A 17444-nucleotide genomic window follows, 5' to 3' on the forward strand; every position below is an offset into this window, starting at 1 on the left:
AGCATCCATTGATCAGGTGAAGCAATAGGAGCTCTCCTTTGCCATTGGAATGGGCTGCCCAGGGAGGTGGTGGAGTCACCATCCTTGGAGGTGTGCAAGAAAAGCCTGGATGAGGCACTTAGTGCCATGGTCTGTTTGACTGGCTAGGGCTGGGTGCTAGGTTGGACTGGATGATCTTGGAGGTCTCTTCTGACCTGGTTGATTCTATGATTCTATGTTTATATGATCATATTGCAAAGTCAATTACTTAAGAAATTCATCCACCACTTTTTCACAGCAATGTGCAGCTTGGTAAAGCCCCTCAGGATCACCAACTCCAACCTAGAACCCTACTCTCCAAGATTCACCTTAAACCACAGCCCTAAGCACCACAGCCAAATCACCCTTAAACACATCCAGGGTCAGTGACTCAAACACCTCCCTGAGCAGCTCATCCTTTATGTTGCCTTCAGGACCTCCTTGAATTCAGACATTTTGCATGGCCCCCTAGAGTCTCAGCCAAGAGGTCTCATCCCCTTTGCATCACCCATTCCAGTGCCCTGCCATCCAGACAAGCTTTATTGTTTGTTTCCAACCCATAGAGGTGCAGGGCAGGGAAATCCCTGGTAACAGAAAAAAACACTGAAATCCTTTTCCCCCAGAATCTTCCAGCAGGAAGCACTACAGAGAACAGCAAACTTTTGGCACACTCTGGTCTGTCATGAATGGTCAGTCCCCAGTAAGGACATTTGGCTGATGAGCAACCTCAAGCTCACTTCTGGCCAACCCTTACACTGACTCAAAGCCAGGTTCTCTGACTGCTCTCCCCACCCACCCAAGTAACCCAGCCACTTTGTCACCCATCAGAAGCCCTCTGGTACTCATCTCAAGCTTCCCACCCCTGCTTTCCCAACCAAGCTTAGCTCCCCCTGACGACTTCCAACAACAAATCATTTTCCAAAGTCCCAACATCTTTGTGTCTGAAGTGAAATCTCTTTCAGTGTGCCTCAGAAGAGGACCCTCCAGGCATGACAGATCTCATGGTACAGCTTTGCTGTCAAAACCTAAGAGAAGCTGCAGTGCACCTCACACCACCCAGGAAAAGGGGAAGGGAAAAAGTTGATGAGAGCAAAAGCACCTACAGGTCTTCTGTCTCTGCCCTGCCTCTCATTGTGCAGCCAGACAGAGTTTCAAGCAAAGGATATTTGACTGGCTCACCAAAGCATGCTTAGGTAAGACAGAAGAAAAAGATGTTTCCCCTGCCTGCTTTTACTCATGGAAGGAAAAAAAGAGGTTGACTTGATTTAATTTTGCCTACAAATGAGCTGCACTCCCTGGCTAAGGGCTCACAGAAACTTAGCATAGGGCTGCCCAGAGCAAAGGCAAAGCTGACAGCAAGTCAGGCAAACCAGAGCTGACACCACTGCATCTTCCCGAGCCTGACTTGCAAAACCACCACAACTCCCCACACACTGCCAGCTTGGAGGGGTCACTTTCCTCCCACACACAGCTGTGCAACCACCTCATGCCCTGCCAACACACAAGTGTCAGCAGAAACAGATCTGAACTCCAATTTAATGAATCCAGCTAATCCATTCTTTGAAAGACTTCAGTTCTGTTTCATCTTGATGGTTGGGGTTTCTTCCCCCCCCCCCCCCCTTCAAGCCAAGCACACCAGATGGTCAATACCACTCTCATTGCTAGGTACTAATCAGCCACTTCCATATGATATTTGCCATGAAGAATTAATACAATTAGGTCAGGATGTAAAGACATCACATTATTCATGGCAATAAGCCCAGATTTGCCTTTTATTCCTCCTGCCACTGCCTGCAGCCTGGGTGAGGTCAGAAAACAGGTCCCTTTTTTGCTGCAGTGAGATGAGCTCTGCTCCATGTCTCATTGCACAGCACTTTTGCAGCTGCAGCTCGTTTCCCCTTCTATAAGAAACAGAATCAAACTCAGCTTCAGAAGGAAACCTCTCTAAGAGACCACCAAGCACACAATGAACATGAGGATGATGTCCTTCCATCTCTCTCACTTCTGGTTTTTGAAGTATGCTTTCCCTTCTTTTTCAATCACTACAAAAGAGAGGAGCAACACGACAGGAGAAAAAGTGAGCAGCTCTGGGCAGGCTGTGGCTGACCAAGCCCTCGGAGCTAGGAGCTCACAAGAGAGTCATAGAATCAGTCAGGGTTGGAAGGGACCACAAGGATCAGCCACTTCCAAACCCCCTGCCATGCCCAGGGACACCTCACACTAGATCAGGCTGCCCACAGCCTCATCCAGCCTGGCCTTAAACACCTCCAGGGATGAGGCTTCCACCACCTCCCTGGGCAACCCATTCCAGGCTCTCACCACCTTCATGCTAAAGAACTTCTTCCTAACACCCACTCTGGATCTATCTATTTCCAGCTTTGTTCCATTTCCCCCCAGCTCTATCACTACCTCACATCATAAAAAGTCCCTCCCCAGCTTTTTTCTAGCCCCCCTAAGATACTGCAAGGCCACAATAAGCAGGACCTAAGAAAGCTGGTTCCTCTGTTCCCTTTCCAGGGCACATTCCCAGCTCACACCCACGATGAGTTTGATTTTAAGGGTCCTCCTTCTCAGGGTTCAAAGCTGTGAGCAAAGGAAGGAGTGCCAAGTGACACATGGAACCCCAAGTCTTGGTTCTTGGCTCTGACTAACGTGAGGCACAGCTTAGGCCCAAGCTGCCTGCCTGTTCTAATGCACCTGCGGCTCCCTGCCCCTACCGACAGCTCTTGCTAGACCCAAACTCCACCCTGTGCAGGGAGGCAAGAGCAAGCACACAACACAAGGACAGAGTCACCCAGCTTGGAAGAGACCACCGAGCCCAACCTGGCACCCAACCCTTCCGAGTGACTAACCCATGGCACCAAGTGCCTCTTCCAGCCTCCTCTTAAACACCTCCAGGGGTGGCGACTCCACCACCTCCCCGGGCAGCCCCTTCCAGTCACTCTTGCTGTGAAGAACTTCTTCCTAACATCCAGCCTAGACCTGCCCTGGCACAACTTGAGGATGTGCCCTCTTGTTCTGTCCCTGGGTGCCTGACAGCAGAGCCCAACCCCAGCTGGCTACAACCTACCTTCGGGTAATGGTGGAGAGCAATGAGGCCTGCCCTGAGCCTCCTCTGCTGCAGGCTGCACACCCCCAGCTCCCTCAGCCTCTCCTCACAGGGCTGTGCTCCAGGCCCCTCCCCAGCTTTGCTGCCCTCCTCTGGGCACCTTCCAGCACCTCAGCATCTCTCTGCAATGGAGGGCCCAGAACTGGACACAGCACTGCAGGTGCAGCCCGAGCAGCGCCGAGCACAGGTTGAGCTGGGAGCTGGGAGCTGGCACCGAGCAGCCGAGGGGCCGGGACGGCTGCAGAGCCCCACGCAGGGCTGCTGTGCCGTGCCCACGCCGGGCTCTGCTGTCTCACACTGTGAGCCCTTCCCTGCAGGCCTGCCTGGGAGGCAAAGCCTCTGCTGCCAGCCAGGCCACGGCTCTGCTCCGCTTCCTCCGGCTCCCTGCAATCCAAGGCATCTGTGTTTGCTCCGTGACCCAGAACAGGAGGCTGTTTGCTCTGGACGGGCTCCACCACTGCCTCTCCCCTGGTGCCTGCCATGTGTCCACTGACTTTCTTTCTCCCCTCCACGCCAGGTCTGTGTGCTGCTATTTTTAGTGCCTCTCCCGTGCGGGAGGCAATCCGTGCTCGGGGACACATGGCAAGGCCTGCAGAAGTATTTCCTGCTGGCCCAGGGAGAGGGGGGGAAAGAAACCCCAAGCTAACAGTGCTTCAGAAAGCCCACTCCCCATGCACAGCAAAGCTCAGCAGCCAGACTGCACTCACGCCAGAAAATGTGCTTCTGGCACCACAAAGTGAAACCCTTCAGAGAGCCAGAAAGCTTAGCAAGTCAATCAGCTCATCCACTGCGAGCAACACACTCCTCCTCTTCACAGTATCATCAGGGCTGGAAGAGACCTCACAGATCATCAAGTCCAACCCTTTACCACAGAGCTCAAGGCTAGACCATGGCACCAAGTGCCACGTCCAACCTTGCCTTGAACAACTGCACCTCATGGCGCTGCACAAGAGGGATGTGACCTTCTTGCCTCTTCCTTGGATGGAGCACACTAACCAAAACCCAATGGGCAGGGACCTAAACACCAAACCTTTTTTCTCTGCAGACAGCTCAGCCACAGCCCAGCCTTCCTTAGCTGGTCCCACCTCCAGTTGTCATGCATGGACCCCCTCAGCACTGCCAGCTCTCAGTCTTGCAGCTGAGCACTGCTCTGCATCGCAGCAGGATGATCAAGTTGTCATCTCCTCACCTCTCTGTGCCAAGGCTCTAAAGGACACTGCTCAGGACCCAGCCTCCTCTTTTACATTCGCATAAATGCTCTCTCATGCTCTACTGTCTCACTTTGCCTCTCAGAAGGGAAAAAACCATGTTTGGAAAGTGTTTGTTACTACTAGAATTGCAGAATGTCAGGGGCTGGAAGGGACCTCCACAGCTCATCCATTCCAACCCCCTGCCAGAGCAGGATCTCTCATACCAGATCATAATCTCCGACACCAGATCACAGTCTCCGACACCAGATCACACAGGAACACGTCCAGGACAGTTCTGAACATCTCTAGAGAGGGAGACTCCACAACCCCCCTGAGCAGCCTGTTCCAGGGCTTTGTTACACTCACATGGAAAAAAAATTCCACCTCATGTTCACGTAAATCTTCCTATGGCTCAGCTTCCACCCATTGCCCCTTGTCCTGCCATCAGGCATCACCCAGCAGAGCCTGGCTCCAGCCTCCTGCCACTCAATATCATTGTTAGACAGCAGAGGGGCTCAGAAGGTAGTTCTAGTGGTAGGACTGGGGGGAATGGAACACAGCTAGAAATGGGTAGATCCAGACTGGATAACAGGAGGAAGTTCTTCAGCGTGAGGGTGATGAGAGCCTGGAATGGGTTTCCCAGGGAGGTGGTGGAAGCCTCATCCCTGGAGGTGTTTATGGCCAGGCTGGATGAGGCTGTGGGCAGCCTGATCTAGTGTGAGGTGTCCCTGCCCGAAGCAGGGCGGGGGTGGAACTGGATGATCTTTGTGGTCCCTTCCAGCCCTGACTGATTCTATGACCCTAAGGTACAGGTAGCACCAGTGGCTAAGTGGAGTGAATGGGAGAAGGCAGGAAGAAAAGCAGTTTGCCAGGAGCCCACAGAGCAGATTGCTGAGCAGGGCAGTGCCAGATCCCAACAACCCCTTCCAGCATGGAAGTGGGAGTTTGTTCCTTTCCTGCAGGCTTCAATTCCATTTCTTCCCTGCACTGATATTTCCTCATCAGCCTGACAGCTGGGAGGTGCTTGGCTGGGACTGGAGCCCATTAGAGAGGCCAAACCCCAGAGCAGCACGTGTGTGCACCCTCCCTCATCCCTGTGGAGCAGGGAGGGGGTCAGCCCAGGAGAGGATGGGGTGTGGGGCAGAGGAGGCTTTGAAGGCTGACAGCCTCAGGTGTGAGCGTGTGACTGCAAACATTCCTGCGAAGCAGGAGCAAGAGATTTGTTACCTGGAGAGGGCTGGTGCCTGATGAGTGATATCTTCATCCAGCTGTCCAACAGGCAAGTTATTCTGCCTGCAGGCAGCTCCTGCCTCATCGGGGCCAAGAGCCCACATGCAAGACTTTGTAAGGTCCTTAAGACATCTGTGAAAGGAGGAGAGAATTGGGGAGGGGGAGAGGAATAGCTGGGGAAAGGGTGCCTCTCATGGAGCCTCTCTTGTTTCCGTGTCAGCTGGTGGGGAAACGTGGAGGGCCTTGCAGAGCTGCTGCCTGCACACTCCTCAGCATGGAACCTGCAGAAACGTGTTCCCCTCCTAAGCCGCTCATGTCACTCATCTGGCAGCCAGCCCTTGGGGGGGATGTGTGGAGCAGCTACAGCTCTGCAGAGCAGACAGAGTGGGACACATGGAGTGTGCAACCTTTTTCTGAGATCCAGAAGGGTTTTTCTGAGCAGTGGAGATGCATTCCCCTGGAGAAAGAAGGGCAGGCTGATGAGAATAAGCTTGGTCTTCTGACTACAACTGCCTGAAGGGACATTGTGGAGAGGCTGCTGCTGGGCTCTGCTCACAGGGAATTTGAGACAGAACAAGGGGGAATGGCCTCAAGCTGAGGCTGGGGAGGTTTAGATTAGACATTAGGGGAAAGTTTTTCGCAGAGAGAGTGGTCAGGGAGTGGGATGAGCTGCCCAGGGAGGTGGTGGAGTCAGCCAGCCTGGGTGTGTTTAGGGGTGGTTTGGCTGTGGTGCTTAGGGCTATGGTTTAAGGTGACTTTTGCAGAGGATGGTTCCAGGTTGGACTCAGCGATCCTGAGGGGCTTTGCCAACCTGGATGGCTCTGTGATTCTGCCAAAGACAACCAACCAGTACCCCACGTACTGCTAGATGAGAATCAGAGGGAGCATGCTGGAAGAGAAGATGTGGGTATGCCATGGTAAGGAGCCTGAGGGGAAAGCCATTGTGCAGGAGATGTGCTCCGAGGTATCATCCCACCCATACAGCCAGACGGTCCTGCAGGCTCAGAGAGATGAACACATTGCCCTGTGCCCTGCTCTTCTTATCTGCACGCTCAGGCTGGCTCATTAGCACCGCATTTTCAGAGTCAACACATGAGCTTTAATTTATTAGTGCCCATAAAATCCTTTGCATTCCAGGGTGGGAGTTTTTCTGCAGCAAAAACCTCCCTGCTGCCAAGGCACGCCTGTCCTTTCTTGGTGCTTACCAGACCACAGCAAGACTCCTCCTGGGCAGCACCAAAGAGAGGCTTTCCTAGGATGCAGCTCACTTTTCTTGCCTCTCACCTGGGTTTTAGGCTCTATAAAACACACCTCAGAGGAGCCCACCTGCCCACCATGCAAACTCATCTACGAGACTTGGAGCTTAGAAGATCCAACTCTCACTGGGAAAGATGCACCTCTGGTGCAAGTGGAAGCAAGACCATTCACTACCCACTGAGGGGTTACTTCTCATCCCAGAGGAGGCCCTGCAGGTGGGTGGGAACAGGATGGTGCTGCACAGGGCCATGCATTGCTTGGACATCAGGAACAACCTCCATTCACTCCTTACCCAACCCAGATTTCAGTTATGGGATTGCACTCCTGCAAAGCCAGGGCCAGGCAGAGCCCTGGGATGTTGGAGGAGGCAAACCAAAGACAAACCAAGGTGAGAGGTATGCAAACAGGCACTCCCCACCTGCTCTGCTCAGGAACACCTCCAGGTTTGGCTAATCCCCTTTCAGAAACACCTTTCAAACACTGCTTCTGAAGGTCCTCGAGGAGAGATAGCTTCAGCTATCAGAGTGAAAATCAAACAGGCTCCATCTCCTCACCTGAGGGCACATCAGTGTGACACTGGCTTCTGGAGTTCCAGGATTCTGGCTCAGCAACACAGAGGACAGGAAAATGGATGACCCTGCATCTTCCCTGAAAGATGCAAGGCCAGAGGGGTTTCCCCAGGCTGCATCAGGAAGACTGAAGATACTATTACAGAATCCTAGAATGGTTTAGGTTGGAAGGGACCTCAAAGCTCATCCACTTCCAACCCCCCTGCCACAGGCAGGGACACTTCCCACTAGAACAGGTCACTCAAGGCCTCATCCAACCTGGCCCTGAACACCTCCAGGGAAGGAGCAGCCACAACCTGCCTGGGCAACCTGTGCCAGTGTCTCACCACCCTCACATCTCTATGACTGGATAGCAGTTACAGGTCTCCCACTCCTGAACACTCCCATTTTTTTCCCAGTAATAATGTTCCCACTTGCTGCAGTCCCCTCAAAGTCATGTCTGGAGGCTCAAGGAACCCAGAAGATCCTAGGACAAATCAACCCCCAGTCAGATTCACCACAGGCCACTGCAAAGGGGTTAAAATGCTTCATGTATGGCTCTCCTTGCTCTTCCTTTTATCCTGGTCATGCCCAGCAGGCAAAGGAGAGGCTGGAGGAGGTAGGGAGAAGGAAGGAGGTTTGGAAGAGGGCTAAACTTGAGGGAGGCAGAGAAATAGCCTGGCAATGGCTTTTCAGCACTGCCAGCAAGAAGACTGCTGGCCGCCTGGGGGGACTACGGTGAATTTCATCTCCAGGTCACCACTTCAAATCTAGTCCAGGTCAGTGGACAACAAAGGTATTATGTGAAATTAATTGCTGGTCTCAAGTCCAGTTCCTAGTACATTCCTAGGTGTGTCCATTTCAGTAGAACCTGCACCAGCTAAAGGCCAACTCAAGGAATGGGGCAGAGAAGCAAAGGGTGATGAAGCTCCTGCCTCATCCCAGATGGAACAGCGGCCCCCTGCCCCCCCACCCCCCCCTTCAGCAGAAGTCAGAGCAGTCAAACAGCACTTGCCATGCTCTCTCCACTTACAGAGTGAATGTTCTCTCACCACATACACTTTTGGAGGGAAACCATTTCAAGAGAAGCAAAATTTCACAGCTCAGAGGGCTGCAGCAGCTCTGCTGTGAGGACAGACTGAAAGAGTTGGGGCTATGCAGGCTGTAGCAGAGAAGGCTCTCAGGTGACCTTATTATGGCCTTCCAGTATCTTAAAGGGACCTACAAGAAAGCTGGGGAGGAACCTTTCAGGCTGTCAGGCAGTGATAAGACTGGGGTTAAATAAAACCAGAAATGGGTAGATTCAAGCTGGATGTTAGGAGGTTCTTCAGCAGGAGACTTTGAAATGGGTTGCCCAGGGAGGTGCTGGAAACCTCATCCCTGGAGGTGTTTGAGGCCAGGCTGGCTGAGGCTGTGTGCAGCCTGCTCTAGGGTAAGGTGTCCCTGCACATGGCAGGGGGCTTGGAACTGGCTGCTCCTTGTGGTCCCTTCCAACCCTGATTCTATGATTCACCCCCAGCTGATGCTCCCCCATGGCACACACCAGCTCCCTCCTGCCAGCCAGCAGCAACACCTTGTTTAGTGTCTCTGCTGAAAATGGCAGCAGATGGTCTCAGCTGGGAAACGTTGCCTGCCCCTGGAGTCGCAGCTGCATCTCTCCCGACTGCTCCCCTCTCCCAATTAGAAGCAAATCTGCCTGCTGTCAGGCAGCAGTTCATTCTGCCCCTGCAGCCCACCCCATCCTGGCTCCCATTTAAAAATAAAAGATTGCCTTTTCTGAGCTGCTTATTGCTGCCTGCACTGACAATAATTCTGTGGAATTGGTCGTTGCCACTGCTGATGACCATTAGTGTGCTGACCTGCTTTGACTTCCCCATCAGCTTTGAATATCAAATCAGTGATTAACGACTTCCAGTAATGACCCTGCCAGGAGCATCCCTGTGTTTCTCCAAGAAGGTACCCTCTGAACTGGATCATTACAGGAGCTTGTCATTTGTCAGCAGTTTAAAAGCTGATAAGTCAGCAGCTGGGGATGAGATGGAGATGATTTCCTTGATGCCTGTTACATTTCCTTTTCCACCAGCAGAGGCAGATAAAATTCACATGGTTATGGTCAGTCTTGTTCCTTGTTTGGTTGACATCTGAGAGATTAGTATGAAGGCAATCACTCCTTACTTGCCTAGTTCTGAACTCCTTGCTGAAAGCATCCCATATTGACTGCCTAACACTGTGACACAGGAACTATATCAAGTCCAACCTTTGCTGCCCAGTTGTGGCTCAAAGACATTCTGCCCCTTTACTCTGCTCTCCTCAGATCCCACCTGGAGTACTGTGTGCAATTCTGGAGCCCCCCAACACAACAAGGGCATGGAAGCGTTGGAGCCAGTCCACAGGAGGCTACCAAGATGCTCAGGGGTTTGCAGCAGCTCTGCTATGAGGACAGACTGGGAGAGTTGGAGGTCTTCAGCCTGGAGAAGCTCCAAAGAGGCCATGGGGTGGCCTTCCAGTATCTGAAGTGGGCTACAGGAGGGCTGGGGAGGGACTATTGACAAAGGCTTGTAGTGACAGTAGGAATGGGTTTAAACTGGCAGAGAGGAGATTGAAACTGGATGTTAGGAAGAAGTTTTTTGCAGTGAGGGTGGAGAGACACTGGCACAGGTTGCCCAGGGAGGTTGTGGAGCACAGAAGCACAGAATGTGATCTTTGAAGCTGTTTGCAGTGAGGGTGGTGAGACACTGACACAGGTTGCCCAGGGAGGTTGTGGAGCACAGAATATAAAGATCACATTCTGTCCTTCTGTGTTCCACAACCTCCCTGGAGGTGTTCAGGATCAGGTTGGATGAGGCTTTGAGCAATCTGTTCTACTGGGAGGTGTCCCTGCCTATGGCAGGGTGGTGGAACTGGATGATCTTTGAGGTCCCTTCCACTCTAAAGCATTCTATGATCTTATTTGAAGGCGCACTCAGAGACACACAGAAGAAGAGCTGCTCTCCCCAGCCCTGTTTCTCCACAGAACACTGACACATGGAGCCAAATACTTCACACAGCAGCAGCAGGTACAGAGCTGTCCCAAGCTCAAGGAGCATCCTTGTGCTAACACACAGATGAGCTCCAAGGACCCTACATTCCAGCCCCTGCAAGCCACACAGGTGACTCTTCATCTTGTAGCTGCATCCAAGCAAGAAAGGACCCACAACCACAACACCACCTTCTCTACAGCCTGTAGTGTCCACATACTCCCTCCCCAGCTCCTCTTGCTTGCTGAAAAAAGGAACAGCAGAAGCAAAACGATGGAGCTTGAGTTTTCCTTACAGAGAGTTGAACAAGGAAATATTCATGAGGAAGTCCTTGCAAGGCTTCCTTCTTCTACTTACCCTGAGAAACTTCCTCCTCTCCCTTTTTTGCCTGCTCACCACACACAGCTGCCTCAGGTTTCTTTTTCAGTCCTGCCACCTGCTTCACAACAGATTTCCAAACCATGATGACCAAAAGGGGAAAAAAGCAATAACAAGAATCTCACCCCTTTTAAGCAACATCTATTTCCTTCTCCAGCCTCCCTTTAGTAAGTTCAGTGAGGAATGAGCTTCCTCCAAGGATCCAATCAAAGCTTCTTACCAATTAGGGTAATTGGCACCCAGCTGAGCCTATCTCCCAGTTGGGATGCGTTAATACTCAATTAAGACAACCCCAGGCCCTACTCTCCTCCCTGTTTCAACTCTCCTCTCTGTCAGTGCACAGGTCTGTGCATAAAACCCTCTCGTGGCCGTGTGGTTGTCCATCCATCACAGCCCTGGAAAGGCAGGGCTAACGATCATGAGTGTAATGAGCAGGCCATGTTCTCAGGGAGCTTTGCACATAACTGTTCTCCTCTGAGTTATGCAATTAGCCTTGCCCTCCTGTCATGGATAGGACAACAGCAGCAGCTTTCTGAAGGACAGGCAGAGATTTGGAAAGCATGAGATGCTCCCACGCAGGCCTAGCTTGCTCTTGGTGGCAGCAGGTGAGGGATCAGCTCCTGGAGCCCTCCACTATGTGCTAGGTGCAATCCCTCCATTGATGGCACCTCCAATTTTCATGGCCCTGAGTAGACCTAAGACACTTTTTCATTGTTCTATCTAATCACAAAAGCAAATGAAAGCAACCTGGGAAACAATAGAGCTTGATAATCTGCTTTGACCTTGAGCTTTCCTTAAAGTCCTGCTTCACTTTGGCTGGCTGTTTGGAGATGATGTGCTGGGACACTTAGACACAGTTGGGTGAGGCAGGGAGCTGGCACCTGTGCCCTCTCCTCCACCACGTCCATAGACATCTCCTTTACAGAGTCACATAAGGCTGCAGTCCCTGTTCAACCACATAGCCCTGGGGAAGGGAGAAAACAGCCTTCATTTCTCCTTTCCTTGTCACAAGCAACAGAACAAGGGGGCACAGCCTCAAGTTGTGCCAGAGGAGGAATAGGCTGGGTGTTAGGAGGAAGTTGTTGGCAGAGAGAGTGATTGGCATTGGAATGGGCTGCCCAGGGAGGTGGTGGAGTCACCATCCCTGGAGGTGTGCAAGAAAAGCCTGGATGAGGCACTTAGTGCCATGGTCTGGTTGATTGGATGGGGCTGGGTGCTAGGTTGGACTGGATGATCTTGGAGGTCTCTTCCAACCTAGTTGATTCTATGATAAGGCTGATTTGAAGCTGTCAGCCTTGTGCTGCCCCTCCTCCAGCTGCTCCCTAACCACATTCTAAATCCCCTGTCAAAGGCACAGGAAAGCAGTGCCTGTTCTTTCTGCCCAGAGGATAATACATCTATATATATATACCCACCTGCCTGCACCAACATTCAGGAGCTGTATCTTGCTTGGTTGTGCAGCCCTGAACAACCCAAAGCTGCCAGGCAGCAGCAGCACATGTTCCTTCCTTGCTCTTGGCAGTGATTTATTCCTATGCCACACATCTCCAAACAGTGCACCAGCACTTGGGCTGGTTTTAATGCATGCATTAAAATACCCCTGCCTGCATTTCGATGTGTATATAAAAGCAGGGGGACACAGAAAGGGAAACCTGTCAGATGACCTAGCAACTCAAAGCCAGCCAGAAAGCATTTCTTCTTCCATCTTTCTGGGGTCAGTGTACATCTGACTTCCAAGTAATAAACAGTACAGATGTTTTCCAGCCATCCCTGAAGGGGGACACAGCAGGAGATGGGGATAGTGAACTGGCTTTTCTCTCTGTTGCTCGTGTTCTGGGTGAAACTGAAGCAGTACTTCCAGAAAAATCATCTGTTCCCAGGGAAAAAAAACAACACTTTCTTTTTCCCTTCTCTCCTCTGCTGTTCTAGGAGGTTCAGAGAAGTCACATCAGCACCAAGCAGCAGTCCCAGCATCTCACTGCTGCAGCCCAGCTCGCAGGAGAGGGAGGAACCAGGGCTGCCCTGGGAGATGGGCTAGCTGGCTCTGCCTGCTGCCTGGACACCATCTGTCTTCAGTGTCTGAAGTCATTTACTTCCAATTTTCGAGGTGTTTGCACTAATGATACTAATTTATGTCCAGCATATTAGACTCCTAGGGATTCTTGTCGGGGCTGACCTTCTGATCATACTCCCATTTAAGCCTGAATGTATTCTGCTCATGTTTTAAGATCAACCCTATTATGCCTGAAGCCTGTAAGGAACTGTTACTGCTGCCTTTATGAGACACCTCCTAATTAACCATTTGTCCTGCCATCCCACTTGCCAGACTTCCCCTCACCGTGGGCATCATCCTGCAACTGGCCAGTCATGCACAGCCCACCCGTGTTTGCAGTGCCCTGGTGTTCCTGGGGCTGATGTGCAGGGGATGTGGCTGTGTTCAGGCTGCCCCAGGCCTCCTCCTGTGCAGAGACAACTGTGAATCGTTGAGTCAGAAAACTCGTTCCCAGGTAACAGACTCAATCCAGCAAGACCTCTCTCAGGAATTTCACCCCAAACTGTGGATCAGGGAATGCTAACTCAGGCAAGGAGTACAGCAGCTTGCAAACAGACCTGAGATCTCCTCTGGGCTTTGTGAACTCCACTTTTTTTCCATCCTGTACAAACAATAAGAAAATGTGACTAGGTGTATGGCCAGGCTGACCTGGAAGGAAGAATCTCCTGAGATCTAATCATCCTCAACACCTTACTCTTTCATCAGTCTCAGGAAAGTCATTTAACTATCCCACCTCTGCTTTCCCTCCTGTAGCACAACTCATCTACCATGCAAACAGTCCCACCGACGCAGGTCATCTCGCAGGGGACTGTGGGCAACTCACCCTCACTTTGCTCTCTCCCAGCTACACAGCAGTCAGCACAAGAGCCTGAATCCCCTCAGGTGGCACACCTGAGACTTCTCTTCTACTCGTGGCAAAGCAGCAGCATCTTCCAAAGTCACAGAAGGATAGAATGGCTTGAACTGGAAGAGACCTCCAAAGCTCATCTAGTCCAACACAAACACACAGCAAGGAGGGGCATGCTCAACCAGAGCAGGTTGCTTAGAGCATCTTTAATATCTAGAGGGATGGGGCCCCAACCACACACACACACAGCAGCAAGGAGAGGCATCCTCAGTTAGAGCAGGTTCTTAGAGCCCTGTCAAGCCTCATCTTTAATATCTAGAGGGATGGGACCCCAACCACACACACACAGAGCATCAAGGAGGAGCATCCTCAACTAGAGCAGGTTCTTAGAGCCCTGTCAAGCCTCATCTTTAATATCTAGAGGGATGGGACCCCAACCACACACACACACAGCAGCAAGGAGGAGCATCCTCAACTAGAGCAGGTTGCTTAGAGCCCTGTCAAGCCTCATCTTTAATATCTAGAGGGATGGGACCCCAACCACACACACACACAGCAGCAAGGAGGAGCATCCTCAACTAGAGCAGGTTCTTAAAGTCCTGTCAAGCCTCATCTTTAATATCCAGAGGGATGGAGCCCCAACCACACACACACACAGAGTATAAGGAGGAGCATCCTCAACTAGAGCAGGTTCTTAAAGCTCTGTCAAGCCTCATCTTTAATATCTAGAGGGATGAGGCTCCAACCACCTAAAAGTCACCTAAAAGTAAGTGCTAAAAGTGAGCTGAACTGTCACTCCAAAAGCAGAGGTTCCACATATGGTTTCCTCCCAAGTGTGTATCAGGTAGGGAGGAATATACCTGCCCGTCTTGGATGGGAGGTGGAAAATTATTTCTACTCTTCTCCTGAAAGACTTTTCAGCGTTTTAGTTTTTCCAAAAAGGAATCATTCCGTCTCCTGCCGAGCCACAGCTTTTTATCTAGGACGAACTTGGGCAGAGAGCTGGATGAGAAGACACCACACAGCTCCTCCCAAGGGGAGAAACAGGTGAAGGGGCCACGCATCACCACATCAAAGAGGAGCTCAGCCCTTTGTAGTGCCCATGAAAGAGCCTCGTTTTGTCCTCCTAACAAGTGGGTCCAGCACGGAGATAGCCTCATTGATTCTGCAGCGGCTGCCTTGAAGGGCCGCGGCAAAACCAATCAACTGGGTGTCATCGATGGCTTTTGAGACGTTGACTGAGGATCTGCGGAGGGCGGCAGAGACAATATAACCTGGAAAGCTTCCCTTCCTTTCAGCCTGCCCTGCGCTTCCCCTCTCGCCTTGTTCTCCCTCTCCCCTTTATTAAGCCGCTTTTGTGGGGCTTTCACCCATTCTCTCCGACACTGAAAAAGTCCAAGCGAGTGAATCTCCTCCTCCTTTTTCTTTTTTTTTGCCCACCCCCCCCTTTTCTCTCATCCTTTTTCACAGCGGAGCTCGCAAGGGCTGGCAGGGCTTTCAGTGCACCAGGGTCCCTGCCACGCCGCTTTGTTGGCCGCCCCAGCGCTGCGCTTCCCAAGGCGGCGCAGGTGCAGCAGGGCTTTGTGCGGCTGCTAAGCGCAGGCTAATTAGCGGCCGGCAGGGCAGTGCGGACGGAGCTGGGAGCATGACACAGACACTCCGGGTTCCACAGGAACTGGGATCTGGCCAGTTCGTGAGATCTCGGCTTGCTTCTGCCCTTGCTGCAGGAGAGGAGAGACTTTGGGATTCAGGATCACAGCCCGCGTGGGTTCACAAAATCTCACAACGTCAGGGGCTGGAAGGGACCTCCAAAGCTCAGCCAGTCCAACCCCCTGCCAGGGCAGCATCACCTGTGCCTGATCACACAGGAACACATCTGAGTGGGTTCTGGATACCTCCAGAGAGGGAGACTCCACAACCCCTCTGGGCAGCCTGTTCCAGTGCTCTGTCACACTCACAGGGGAAAAAGTCCTCCTTGTGTTTAAATGAAGCCTCCTATGCCTCAGCTTCCACCCACTGCCCCTTGTCCTGGCACTGGGCATCACCCAGCAAAGCCTGGCTCCAGCCTCCTGACACTCACCTGTATGTATTGATAAACATGGATGAGGTCACCTCTCAGCTTCCTCTTCTCCAAGCAGCACAGCCCCAGCTCCCTCAGGCTCTCTTCATAAGAGAGATGTTCCATTCCCTTCATCATCACCACAAGAGTGGTGAGAGGCTGGAATGGGTTGCCCAGGGAGGTGGTTGAGGCTCCATCCCTGAAGGTGTTTAAGGCCAGGCTGGATGAGGCTGTGTGCAGCCTGCTCTAGGGTAGGGTGTCCCTGGGCATGGCAGGTGGGTTGGAACTGGTTGATCCTTGTGCTCCCTTCCAACCCTGACTGATTCTATCCTATGATCATCTTTGTGGGTCTGTATTGGACTCTCTTAAGCAGTTCTATGTCCTTCTTGAACTGGGGAGCCCATAACTGGACTCCTCTCTATTTGCATTTGCCAGTAGCCAGGAAGTTATCTCTGATGGGGAGAGTAAATTGCCATCAGCTCCCCCACAGCACTCCCACACCCTGTGAACGGTGAAATGAGACATTGGCTCAGGAATGACTGGGAAAGGAGACAAAGCCCAGTGAAAGAAACCCAGATAATGTGCACATAATCTGGCACTGAGGGCTAATGAGTGAGGGTCTGCCCTGGCTGCAGCAGTGTCTCTTTGCAAGCTCCTCTAATGCACACCATATGCAGCTGGTGGGACATTCAGCCTGCATATTTATTTTGAAAGACAAAAGTCTTCACTTGGTTTCATTTGTCACTAAAAATAAGAAAGGAGAAGCCTAAAGCAAGCAAAACCAGAAATGCTTTGATCCAAACCCAGTAGCAGATACAAGTCTCACCCTGGGTATTAGCAGGCGATAGCTCCAAGGTGTTTGGCACCAGTATCCTTCAGAGCTGCGCTTGAATGTACACTGAGTGAACCACACTGATGGGCCAGGCCCAGGAGCCAGGGCACAGCTCTCCCTTAAGCTGGTACAAAGAAAATGAGCTGTTGTTGGGAGGTGAGGGCTGTATGTCCCCTTGGGTCCTCTGACCTTGCATTTCCAGAGAGAGAGTTGCTGCTTATTCACATCTTCCCTTTGCAAGCCCAGCCAGGTCAGAGCAGAATCCATGTTGACTTAGCAGTGTTTCTCATTTACTTTGGACTCACTTTGTGCTGGTGTGAATAACTGCATATGTATCAGCAATCAGAGCAGCAAAGATGTGCAAGCAAAGCAAAATAAACCATACCAAAATCTGTGAAGGAACAGCTCCAAAAGGTCAGGTAGTTCTGGCCTACAGACATTATGCATCTAGATCAAGTCTCAATCTAGGCAAAAGCTGCTAAGGTCACAGAATCATCACAGAGCTTTAGAGGTTGGAAGGGACCTCCAGAGATCATAGAATGAGTCAGGAGTGGAGGGAACCACAAGGATCATCCAGTTCCACCCCTCCTTGCCCTGGGCAGAGACACCTCACACTAGATCAGGCTGCCCACAGCTTCATCCAGCCTGGCCTTAAACACCTCCAGGGATGAAGCTTCCACCACCTCCCTGGGCAACCCATTCCAGGCTCTCACCACCCTCATGCTAAAGAACTTTCTCCTAACATCCAGTCTGAATCCACCCATTTCCAGCTTTGTTCCATTCCCCCCAATCCCATCACTACCTGACAGCCTAAAAAGTCCCTCCCCAGCTTTCTCATAGGCCCTCTTAATCTCAGAATCATAGAATCATAGAATCAACCAGGTTGGAAGATAATGAAAGGCCACA

Source organism: Pogoniulus pusillus, chromosome 17, assembly GCF_015220805.1.
Source record: "Pogoniulus pusillus isolate bPogPus1 chromosome 17, bPogPus1.pri, whole genome shotgun sequence".
Classification (NCBI taxonomy): domain Eukaryota; kingdom Metazoa; phylum Chordata; class Aves; order Piciformes; family Lybiidae; genus Pogoniulus; species Pogoniulus pusillus.